This window comes from Limulus polyphemus, unplaced genomic scaffold, assembly GCF_000517525.1.
Source record: "Limulus polyphemus unplaced genomic scaffold, Limulus_polyphemus-2.1.2 Scaffold2519, whole genome shotgun sequence".
In the NCBI taxonomy this organism is placed as follows: domain Eukaryota; kingdom Metazoa; phylum Arthropoda; class Merostomata; order Xiphosura; family Limulidae; genus Limulus; species Limulus polyphemus.
Window position 1 is genome coordinate 169148 of NW_013668129.1, and position 13774 is coordinate 182921.

A 13774-nucleotide genomic window follows, 5' to 3' on the forward strand; every position below is an offset into this window, starting at 1 on the left:
ATTAAAACATTCACAACAATCATGGGGAAACATTAAAACATTCACAACAATCATGGGGAAACATTAAAACATTCACAACAATCATGGGAAAACATTCACAACAATCATAGGGAGACGTTAAAGGATTCACACCGTGGATAGAGAGATGATAAAACATTCACAACAATCATGGGGAAACGTTAAAACATTCACAACAATCATAGGGAGACGTTAAAGGAATCACACCGTGGATAGGGAGATGATAAAACATTCACAACAATCATGGGAAAACATTCACAACAATCATAGGGAGACGTTAAAGGATTCACACCGTGGATAGAGAGATGATAAAACATTCACAACAATCATGGGGAAACATTAAAACATTCACAACAATCATAGGGAGACGTTAAAGGATTCACAGCGTGGATAGAGAGATGATAAAACATTCACAACAATCATAGGGAGACGTTAAAGGATTCACAACATTTATATGGAGATGTTAAGGTATTTTCTCTTTATTCTCCACAGTAAGATGTTAATATATCTTCTATTTGTTCTCCACAGGGAGGTATTTCTATCAATCCTCAATAAGGGAATGTTAACACATCTTCTATCAATCCTCTACAGGGGAAGGTTGACTTAACTTATATTTATCATTCACGGGGATATATTAAGATACCTTCTATCTATTCTTCATATGATGACGTTAACACATCTTCTATCAATCCTCAATAAGGGAATGTTAACACATCTTCTATCAATCCTCAATAAGGGAATGTTAACACATCTTCTATCAATCCTCAATAAGGGAACGTTAACACATCTTCTATCAATCCTCAATAAGGGAATGTTAACACATCTTCTATCAATCCTCAATAAGGGAATGTTAAAATATCTTCTATCAATCCTCAATAAGGGAATGTTAACACATCTTCTACCAATCCTCAATAAGGGAATGTTAAAATATCTTCTATCAATCCTCAATAAGGGAATGTTAACACATCTTCTACCAATCCTCAATAAGGGAATGTTAACACATCTTCTACCAATCCTCAATAAGGGAATGTTAAAATATCTTCTATTTATCATTCACGGGGATATATTAAGATACCTTCTATCTATTCTTCACAGAAGACGTTAATACATCTTTCACTTCTCTTATACAAAAGTATCATCCATATTATCAGTGCAATATCCTGAAGGTTCATTAAGGTAGCATGGTTCATTGAATCATGTTCTTTATCCTAAAAATAATCATGTAAACTTTTCACCCCGTTCTGTTCTGACACACAAAACAACCTCAATACTACCATAACCATTGTCTGAAATAAAAGGCAAGTTCTACCAGCTTTATATGTTACTCTGTTTGTCGACGAAATGTTCCAGCTTCATATTCTTGAATCTTTCATTTCTGATCTCGAGAAGCTCACTTTAAGCTAACCTTGCATTTTAAACTTTGTGATCTTAAAATAGTAATAATATTGAAGACTGCTTTTTACTCGAAAAACTTCAGGAAGATCTGTCATGTTGAGTATAAATAGATAGGTAATGCTTTTCAACTACTTTAGAACATGTTTTGTTCAAGTCGTTCCTTTCAACGATATTATAGAATATGTATCAATGGGAGGAAGTTGTTCATCGGTGTCTAATCAACCTTTCATGACTTGGCTTTATCCAGTTTTAGTGAAAAAACAGTAGTATGGATCAACTTTCATGACTTGGCTTTATCCAGTTTTAGTGAAAAAATAGTAGTATGGATCAACTTTCATGAATTGGCTTTAACCAGTTTTAGTGAAAAAAATAGTAGTATGGATCAACTTTCATAAATTGGCTTTATCCAGTTTTAGTGAAAAAATAGTAGTATGAATGAACTTTCATGACTTGGCTTTATCCAGTTTTAGTGAGAAAATAATAGTATGGATCAACTTTCATGACTTGGCTTTATCCAGTTTTAGTGAGAAAATAATAGTATGGATCAACTTTCATGACTTGGCTTTATCTAGTTTTAGTGAAAAAAACAGTAGTATGGATCAACTTTCATGACTTGGCTTTATCTAGTTTTAGTGAAAAAAACAGTAGTATGGATCAACTTTCATGACTTGGCTTTATCTAGTTTTAGTGAAAAAAACAGTAGTATGGATCAACTTTCATGACTTGGCTTTATCTAGTTTTAGTGAAAAAACACAGCAGTATGGAATTTCTAGATGTTATAGTTTTACATTTACATAAGTTCAACCGTTTTCAGTAAATACCACCTTAAGTCAAAATTCGTGGGTTAAAAGAAATTACATATTAAGAATGAACTATATTGTAAAGCAATAGTGTATCAGCAGTCGGAAGAGAATCATCATCATAACATAAAGTAGGAAACAGGTATTTCACCTGCATCAACACAACACTACTTCCGACATTAGAAAACGACCACTAGAGGTCTCTACTGCAAGCATATTTAGAAATGCAAGGTATGAGAAGAAATCACTCAAATTCTTATTTATGGTTTTCATTTCTTTTTACACGTGCAGATATATAAATGGAGGTAAAACAGTGTTATTTTATAAGATATTCTAATACTTTTCTGAAATACTTCACTTGTGAATAAATCTATATTTAAAACTTTTCCTAAACCAGCAAGTACTATAGATCCTCGGGGAATATTGTACATATATATTGTATATATATATATATTAATCTGGTATTCAAATATCGTTCCACGTGAGGTAGTTTGAAAATGTTCCAAAATTTTGCTTGACGCTTTTTGATATATCTGTTCCTTCGCCATTATATTCGTCAGTTCGTATATATTCAATGTAATAGTTCTCCTCTTAACGAACAACCCTATTCATATATTTAAAGTTTCTAAAACAGTAAGGCTCAGCTTTCATGACCTTTTTGTATTTTGTGTGTTTTTTTATTAAATACAGTAAGTTTTTGTTGAATTTCCTACAAAATGAAATTCTGTGCTGCCATATTTTCTGCACAGAAATATATATTTCAGTTTACTGTTAGAAATAACTTCTTTACGGTTTCCTCACTCTTTATGTATAACTTTATTACTTAAAATTTCTTGGAAAGTTAAAAATAGCTTATAAAATAAGTAACAACTTACAAGCCGAACTGGGTAGTTTGAGTTCTGACTTCAGTTTATGAATAACTTAATTGGTTGGTTTTATCGCATAATGCGCTTAGTTCTCCACGGGGAATAGAACCCCAGATCTTATCATTGTAAGTCCATAAGCCAACCGCTTCTTTACTAATGCATTTATAAATAAGTAAGCTCTCTTTTATATGTAGGCTTTGTTTATCACTGGCCATTGCTAATATTGTAAAATAATTTGAATGAATGACTACGTCACACACACACATACACTTAAGATGTGCTCCAATAAACTTGATTTATTTGTCTTTCTTAATTTTGCATGTTCTTTCACCCGCGATAGCAGCTTTTTCACTGGACTTTATATTGTACATTGTTGTACGTAGCATTGTTTGTAATGTGAAATTGTAAAGTAGATGTTTAATATTTTGTAGAATAACTTCATCATAGAATGAAGATAGTGTTCGCCTAAAAACAAATTATCATGTGATAAACAGTTTAAATTGATTTTTGGTTAAAAAAACAAGTGCTGTCAGTTCGAAACATAAATAGCGGATTGTGTGGGAGTATCTTATTTGCTATGTTAACGGTGATTATTGAATTTAAAACTCAAACAACAACTTTCCGTGATAGTTATATAAAAGTTTCTATTCCCCATTCAAAGGGGTTCTTCCCAAAATTGGGGTCACGTGCCCCACCCCCCGGTTCTGCAGTCTATGGTTCGAAATATTAAATGATAATGATCACGCGCATGTATATCAGACAATTAAAAAAGTTGTCAAATAAGTTCACGAAAAATACTTTTCTGCTAATTCTCGTCGTGTCAATATTGTTGAAATTATGTGACATCTTGGCTCTAAATACATATTTCAGAAATCATGAAAATGAAAATTGTTGTCTTAGACTATTTGATTAAAAACTGTTAATTACGTAGCGAATATGACAGTGTTTTCTTCTACTTGTAAAGTTTTTTATTTTGTTTTTTAAATGAAAAGTACATCACTTAAATTTTGAGATATTTTGAAATGAAAGTTCATATGGAATTTGCTTCAGCGTAGGAAACTGCGTACATAGAGCTTCAGCGAAAAATGTTAAACTTTTCATTGTATAAAGCAAAAGAGAATTTATTTTTTTTTATGCTGGCTAATGGTTTGGAAATATAAAATTTTCTTTATTATACTTCCCCCGTGTAACTGGAAATTTACGTCAGATCATTATGTAAAGGAAACAATACCAAAGAAAAACTTTAATCTTTATTTAAGTGTTTTGTATGTGTAAAGTAGTAATCACAAACTAAATTAATTTGAAGGGAAATTATTTGACAAAGAAGAAAATATGATTTAAATCTTTTAAATCTTTTAAAATCTTAATCCTTTCAAATTATACTTTAAGGTTTCTCTCTCATTCAGGAGTCCCTCCGGTGGGACAGAGGTAAGTCTATGTACTTACAACGCTAAAATTCAGGGTTCGATTCTTCGCGGTTGATACAACAAATAGCCTAATATGGCTTGGTTCTAAAATCAAACAAACTCATTAAGAAATGTGTTTGAAGACTAAACCAGTGTAACAATGATACTTTGTTTCGGCTTCTCACCCTTTTATTTCCATTTCTCATATAAACTGGCTTTAGTCGGATCAAAATTAAAACAGAGAAGTAGTCAAACGGACGGTTAAAAAATTTATGTGCATCATATCTATGTAACCACGGAATTGCTGATGAGGTCCATACCCCATCGGCTTTTAAAAGTTAATTTTTTTTAGACTGTTTATGAATAAAAGTCTTTGTGAGTCCAGAATTTTGTTGGTTACTTGGTATATGGTAAAATATCAGTCGCACAAAAACATTTAAATAAAAGTACCATCAGTATTGAAGTTATTTCCACTAATTACTGTTGGGGTCACCCTCTTGGTTATTTAAGGGCTAATGTACGTAAAAGAGAGAGAGAGAGAGAGAAAGAAGGAGTTAGAAAGATTTCCAAGATTACCTCTTGGTTGGCGAGAACAAGTCTCATCATTAGCACAAACTTTTGAATACATCTAAACAAAAAAAATAAAATAAAAAATCTGTTATTCTGTCGTTTAGTTGTTGAACTGGAAAAGTTGGGTCTTAAATCTGGCAACGCCTGTTTGTAATTAATACTTAAAACTAGGCTTAATTAAATTACAAGAAAAAAAATTATGTAACCAACAGTTTTGGTTAATAGCTGTGACCATCAGTTATTTGATATTTATCGGAATCAAGCTATTATATATTTTTTGTAATTATTGAAAGGTTATTTTCTTTCTTCACTGAAGAAAGATCTGTGGATGAGGTACTTTAGGTTTATCCACTGTTTGTTCATGGTATCTTCAATCGACGTTACTTAGCCAGGGACATATTTACGCGCCTTGCTCGAGAAAGAAAAAAAAAAAAGACTGTTGTATTGGCAAAGTGCCAAAAAGATGGTAAAAACTATCTGAAATCAATAAAAAAGAATATTTAATGCTTGTGTGTGTGTATATGTACAGTTAAAAGTAATTTTATGGAAAGTAATTAGTTAAATAAATAATTTTAAAAATCGCAGCTCTGGTTTTTTGAAGTACTGGCGGAAGTAACTCCCAAATTGCGTTGGGGGGTACACCGTCTATTCAGTTTAACCTCAGCTTCGCCGGCTTTATAGGCTTAAGAAAAAATGAAACAGATGTGGATGCTCTAGCCCACAGCATCCCACATCTTTACCACCCTAGCTCGTTCAATTGTCAACAGGGATCAGTGAAGCATTACCATAATGTTGAAATTTACATTCTGTAATGGCATGGAAGAATTAGCACTATAAAATGTAAAGAATGAATAAACATTCTCTTGTCCTAACATTTTTGCAAAGTACTGTATATAGTAATTTAAAGAATAAAGCCTTTCTCTATCAAAAAGATATACACAAATCGCAGCAATAGGGTAACAAATAACACAAACAGACAGGGATATATATATATTAGTTCCAAGCTAAAATCAGCATCAACTGTAACGCACGTCTAGATTAGTTGTTCTTAAGCACAAAATTACACAATGGACGTCCTGTGCTCTACCCATCAAGGGTATCGAAACCTGATTTTCAGTGTCGTGAGCCTGCAGACTAACGGCCAGTAAGAAACATAACGTACATCATTGGGATGTTTAAAGCCAGATATACATAGAAATATATATTATACATTTTTCAGCTATCTAGACAACAAAAATACACATATGTATTTCAACATGTAAGAGATTTCGGTGAAAGTTTCGGCAACACCCTTCAGGTGTTTAATTAAAAAAAAATGTGAAAAACTTAATTTTAGGTGTTGTTATTTTATACAAGTGTATGTTCGTTTCTAGTTTAATTAATAGAATACATTCTTTTTTTCAGATAAAACGGCTTAAATATGTTTAATTTATTCTAACTTAAATAACTGGAAATATGCACCAGTTTGTTAGTTTATTTTATACGTATTTTATGCTGGAATACAATAACAATATTAAAAAAAAACGTTTTCGCCTTAGGACTTGGTAGAACACTGAGATGTTTTTCTTTGCATGCTAGGGATTACCCTGTTAACCTACAAGCTTACTGACAGAGTATCTCTAGAGACAGTTTTAAAATCACCATATGCTACAAGCTTGCTGTATATCTGGGGATGGTTTTGAAATCACTATATGAACTTTAAACTTTAGAGAGTCAGTAAAACACCTTTACAAGAACACGTAATGTTCATTCTCAATAGGATTTATTATGCCAATTAACGCATTCTGAGGTCTTGTGTGTTTCCAAGTGCTAGACTTTCCTGATAAGCACATCACTTCTCTCTGCATGCTTTATATGATCCATGAAATGTATGAGGAAGATGGTTTCCCAACGTTCCTTTCATCAATCTAGTTGCACAGAAATACATATACGCTGCATCCGGTGTCATGGCAACAATATATATGTATTTGTATAGAAAAATATTAAGACCCGTTTCATTCTCCAGCTGCTTGAGGTATGTGACGGTTAAATGGATATGTCGTGGAAGCAACTTGTGTTTACATGACTTTTGTTGCATATACAGATGGAGAACCATTTTGTTTATGTTGCACACTATCGCTCAGGGCAAGTGGATGGCGTTTGACATTGACCTTCATGTTCATTGATCTCACCTGATAAAAGTCGACGCACTTTGCTTATCGCAGCTAGGGCACGACTTGTGGCAGGTCTCTTTTTGGATGGTCCTGTTCCACAGATTGATCTATATTTTTTCCAATGCCGTTAAGTACAAGGGATATCCCTCTCTTAGAAATTCTAACCCTCCCATCTGAATACATCTTTATGACCTAATTGTACGAATATTTTGCATCGGGAAGGGCTATTACATACTCTTCCCAAAAGCGACCAATTTTCGGTCTCATCACACTATCTATGAAACCACAATGATACATACTATTTCACCGTGACTTTATATTGGCTGTGGGTATCATGTGACATGCTAATTTGCATATCCAAAACCATTTTAATATATTGCACTCAACCTTCTGTATAGAAGCAATTGTGTCGTCGGGCAATATACCAGATGAAGTTGTAATCTTCTATATGGTTGGCAATATCATAATAATAAGTTTAGTTTTAGACCTTTTGTCTGCTTTAGAAAGAAAAGTTGGTTTAGTTTGACTTTTTTATATAAATTATGTTTAATATTTCAGACGTTATATGCAACCTTAGTTGTCTTAAAACTGAACGATGTCAATTGAAAAACGTGACATTCAATTTGGTTTGTTTTTTAGATTTGGGTTTTTTACATTTTATTATTGCAATACTTCACATGATTCTCTCTATTTTTTTTCAATTACTTTCTCTTGGACTGATATACTTTAAAAAGTCGATGGAAAACAATGCAAAGAACGGGGGTATGTAAGGGTTTAAAATGCTCCAATTAGACTTAGATGAAAATTCGTGTAAATATAGTGATGGGTATAATAAAGGTTTCATGACATGTTACATCCTTACCACATCACAACTGCTGAGGTGATGGCCACCAATATGCATGGACTTGCTTATTAATCAGTTTATATCATCTGTGTTAATTTCTTATGAAATACTTATAGCAAAAAAAAAACAGTATATTTATTGTCTAATCCATTAATATATATATTAGCTCATATACTGAGAGATTGAAGTATTTACGTCATTATACGGCTCCATTGATAATACTATAGAATGTGCAGGCAAATATCAACGTGTTACCTGTGCGTTGCGTGGTATAATTTTATATAAACATTAACTTCAACGCTCGAATGAATCATCGTAAATGTAATTTATTCATTTTTATTACTCTTGCCAGTAGAATCCCAGGCCCGGAACAGCCTCTCTATCTTTGCCCCTGAGCGAAATTGGCAATAACTTTCATCTATTACACCAACCGCTGTTATGTTGTAAGAGATCCATATGATAATATTAGAAATACGAAAATAAAATAAAAATATTTAATTACGGACATTTTGGAATTGTTTCAAACTTTAAAAACGTTAAGAATTTAGTTCACAATATTCTAACTATAAAAAACAACATTAGCTATTAAGAAAGTAGTTTTAGTTTTTTTCATATGATCAAAAGTTTAGAAAGAACACAAGTTTAAATAGCAAACACGTTATAGAATGTACGATAAAACGTTCAGCATACACATGTTTCATAACAATGTTAATAGAAAACATTACAAGGAAAGGTTATATAACTATACACACCCGTATCTTCAAATAATAATAATAATGAAATAAAAACACCGGGATTCTGAAAATGATCAGACTAGTGATAAGAGGGACGAGTTAATATTAAGTGTTGAGTGATCATTGAAAATGGAAAGGCTTCCTTTAATAAAGAAGTTGTAATTCGTTATTCCGGAGTTTAGAATTTTAAAGTTTTCTAGAAGTATGGGGGTGGTTGTTATTCTCACTATGTGGTGGTTACAAGACACAGGTGGATTAGTTAGTTTATTCCCACCTCTAGGTGAAATTCCCATGTGTTCATGTGCGCGTATTTGTATCTAACGTGTAGTTTTACCAGAAATTCATATATTTTACGTCTATCACAAAAGTAATTATATACAACCTACAAGCGCGTAAGGAAGGGTATCTTTGATTTTAAACAAGTTTTTAATTCTAAATGTTGACTTAAATACTAAACGTTGCTTAGTTTGCGGGTAATATGTCTTGGTTATGTTCTGAATCTGAGATTTGAGTTTGCTCATAAAAGGAGTGATAAGAACTAGCGGGTATTGCAAGACAGTGTGTTATTAACGGACACGGACCATTTTGAGCAGGACAATGAGGAATGATATTATATATATATGTTCTCCAAATTTAATCAAAATACGATAATTTTAGACTGAGTTATAGAGCAAAAATAGTGTGATAAATCAGTCCCCATTTTAACAGATAGGGAATTTTTGGATTTTCGTGACCTTCCTCTGACCTTGACCCTCCAAAAACTAATCATTTCTAAGTTGTATCATAATCCCAATGCATACCAACATTCGTCCAAATACATTCAGACGTTTTTGAGAAATCTCGCTGACAAACACACACACACACACTCACAGGGATGAAAACATAACCTCCGGCGGTGGAGGTAAATATTTGAAAGAGTCTAGTCTAGGAATGATACCATTGCTACCCTGTTTATTTGATCATAAAGTTGGCCAATGAAAACAAAGTGATTGTCATCGAGGGCCAATTTAAGAGGCTGTTCGAATTTTTATCAGTTTTACTCTTAGTGCCGGGCATCCATGGTTGGCATTAGCTGATTAACAATTATTTGTATTGTTAATAAATAAACTTAGTATTCCGAAAATTGTTTAATCTCGATGTCTAAGTTCAAGGGAGGTCCAGTTCAATCTACACTTTGGTCAACGTGTGTTATTGGGTTATACTAGTTTTGGAGAATTCCACTCCTCATCAGTAACCCTAAACAAAAAGTTAACCAAAGAGAGGCGATAGTTTTCGGGTTCAGATTTTCAATCTGATCGGTGAGGTAATGATAGTCAATTGCAAAATTTTCTTGTTAAGTTCAAGATTGGCTGTAGTATGTTGGTTTGTTGTATCTTTTTTTCGAAAGTATTTTGTTTTCAGTTCTTCCAGCAGCTGTCTTTGATAGTAACGATAAGCATAATATCCTTGGAATTTTCATGACGTCAGAAAAACACGTAGGTTCAAGAAGTCTTGATACAGAATGATAAAACCCTATAACCCGAGCGCTTTCGAAAGGTGGACCTTTCTTCTTCGGGGGTAAACTGAGAAGTTGGAAATTTCAATTAGTCGTCTTGAAGTTCGGTAATTTTGAAATAACTTGGTGGTGTTTATATTTCTTAGAAACTGAACATCAATAGAGACCTTCCTAGCTTTGAGATCAAGAGTACGAAACCAATTTTACCCATCGTAACAGAGAGTTTCCTCCTGATTCTTCGGGTGGAAAACGAAGTTTTATATTAAGTATTAGAAACACAGTAATACCATAAAACGTCTTTAATTACAGACCTTTCGGAATTGTTTCAAATTTCATCATCAGTGTTAAAATCTTGAAAACATTTTGTACTTAGAATATTGTGTATTAACTGGTTAATAGATTGTATGTACTATGAGATCCTTATGGAATTGACCTTAGAAGTCACATACCTCGACTAGCAAGTATGTGATGTATGTACTATGACATCCTTATGGAATTGACCTTAGAAGTCACATACCTCGACTAGCAAGTATGTGATGTATGTACTATGAGATCCTTATGGAATTGACCTTAGAAGTCACATACCTCGACTAGCAAGTATGTGATGTATGTACTATGAGATCCTTATGGAATTGACCTTAGAAGTCACATACCTCGATTAGCAAGTATGTGATGTATGTACTATGAGATCCTTATGGAACTGACCTTAGAAGTCACATACCTCGACTAGCAAGTATGTGATGTATGTACTATGAGATCCTTATGGAATTGACCTTAGAAGTCACATACTTCGACTAGCAAGTATGCGATGTATGTACTATGAGATCCTTATGGAATTGACCTTAGAAGTCACATACCTCGACTAGCAAGTATGTGAAAGTCATGGGAATCCAGCAGGTCTCGTATGTAGCTTTACAGCATGCTGTGAAATTACCTTTTATTGCCTGATTATTTTCATTCTTATAATGGAACAGGACGTAACGATACCTGAAAAGTGTTCTTAAATATACAACTTCTCTTATTTAAGTTGATAAATAATGAATAGTTCAATCGTGAAAGTAGTCGTCAGAAAGGTGATATAGGCAATGCATCATCGGTCGTAAGTAGATCAACATGAAGCCAACTCCTTCTACTTCGTTGTCTTTCTTCACATGACTGGAACGAAAAGCTAGTTCTTTTCTGGTCTGAATCTGAAGATATCAAGTAAACGGTTCATGAGCTTCAATGAATATCTCTCCATCCTTCGTTTATGCTTTTTGTTCTTGTGAAAAGCCAGTCAATATCTAGAGCACATAATGCTTCCTGTTATAATAGTTTTTTGTCTCAGAATTGAAATATAAAATCTCTTGTCATTAAAGTGTTGATTCTGTACGTAATATAATATAGTAACATTATAGAAGGTTAGAAACAAGATTTGGTTTGTAAAAGTTTTTGTATGAAAATTTATTGGTGTTTCTCCAGTGAGGCATTAACTAGTTAGAAGTAACGAAATGTATTGACATTCTAAAGGTCTGACCCTTTATAAATATACTATAGTGAAGAGAAAGAAGGTATGTTTATCAGGTTTGATGTCATGTAAATAATTCGTCTTGATTAAAAATGCATTGATGTTTAATTAACAGAAACTCCATAAACTGACTGTCATTAATACACTTGACAATTTTTACATGTCATGCATTAATTAAATAAATTATTAGAAAGATATTTTTGTTGTTTTACGGATAGGATTTTACATATCTATTTAAGTAAATAAATCATAGAAGATAACCGTATAACTTGTTTGTACATGTTAAGACTGTGTGTAAACTAAGTTTTGTAGGGATATTTAGTAATGTTCTATATTTTGATGTTTAACAGTACAACTTATTACTTGTCATCAAGATGGTGTGTGTAATAACGACTTATATTTACGCCCATCAGGCGAATAAATTGTTCAGAACGTTTTACACCCGAGATCTATTATCTTTAGACCGTTCTTCTCTTTATCCATCCTATCTGATTCTGGCTACATGTGGAAGATAATATCATTTCACCCAATCTCTTTAAGAACAAACAATACTTTAGCACTGATACAAATATTTTTACTTTTCTACAGTAAACTGCGTTCTGTTATCGGTACGACCTTCGACAACTCAGCTGTTTCAGTTACATTGTTTTGTTATCAATTCACACTCAGTACTATTTGAACTTTATAGCAGATCAGGCAAGCTTTGCAGCATCGTTAAATAACCATGTATTCTTGGAACTTGACACAAATAACAGCTTGTTTTGTAAATGAATTTTTATATCTTAGTTAGAGGCGTTGCTAGGTGCTTAAAAGATTCGGATCTCGGGCCCATAGATGCTGGAATTTTCGGCGTTTCTATATGAGATCTATTATGGTTTTCTATTCTTGTGATTCTTTTATCTTGTGGTAGATTGGTTAGCTATACGAGATATTAAAAACGCCTATAGTTCACAGTTAGTCCCAGGGATTATTGACCAAGTTATATTTGCTACCTCGTAATGCAAGCACAGTAATCTTATAAAATGGTCAGTGGATGTTGTAAAAGCATTGCTGCAAATTCAACTTAACTTTGCCTTCAAGATCATGTTCTTTTTACTCGATGATTACATAACCTTGAACATTATTGCAAGTTACACGTGGTGTCAGTTTCACATTAGATGATCTAATTAGCCAGTGCGTTGTTGTAGGTTACACACGATATAATTTTACTATTAAATAATTATCTTTAGTGCAATTTTGTAATAATCTATACTCATGACATGACTTTCTTATTTTTATATGGTATATTGTTTCAAGTTAAAAATGACATATTTTATTATTATTATTTTATTATTGAATAATCATCTTTAGCGCTATATGACAATAAGTTATACACAACATGACTTTCTTATTGTTATACGATACATTGTTTTAAGTTAAACACGACATAATTTTATTATTAAACTAGCTGTACCCGGCCACGCGTTGCTGTGGCTCAGTCTGGTTAAATGGAAAAGAAAGAAAAGAGAAAGCGCACGTTTCTAATATGTTTAATTTCACAATGCTTGTGGGTATACAGTATTTTTTGTTGTTCCATTGTCTGTGTAGATATAGAGATTGTCTGGTTTGCCGACTCTAGAACACGCAACATATAATTGTCCATGTGAGAAGCAATCCGTGTCTAGATCTAAAACGTTCCCAATTCGATTGGCGTTTGCAATCACCATCAACAAAGCTCAGGGCCAATCTTTAGAATTGTGCAAATTTCAATTTAAGAGATTGGCATATCCGTTGAATTCATAGGAATGCGGGGAATGAGGACATCTTCACATTTGAAAGGTCCTGTCAAGATTGTTGCTTCTACGACGCTGCTCATTATTTTTTTTTACTGCAAGCCGCGTGCCGTTGCAAAGCTTTGGCTGGTTTTCGCAACATGATAATTGGCACGCCGATTTTCAATTGCAGTACGTGCGGTGGCATCCCTGGCAGATAGAGTGAATTCAAAAA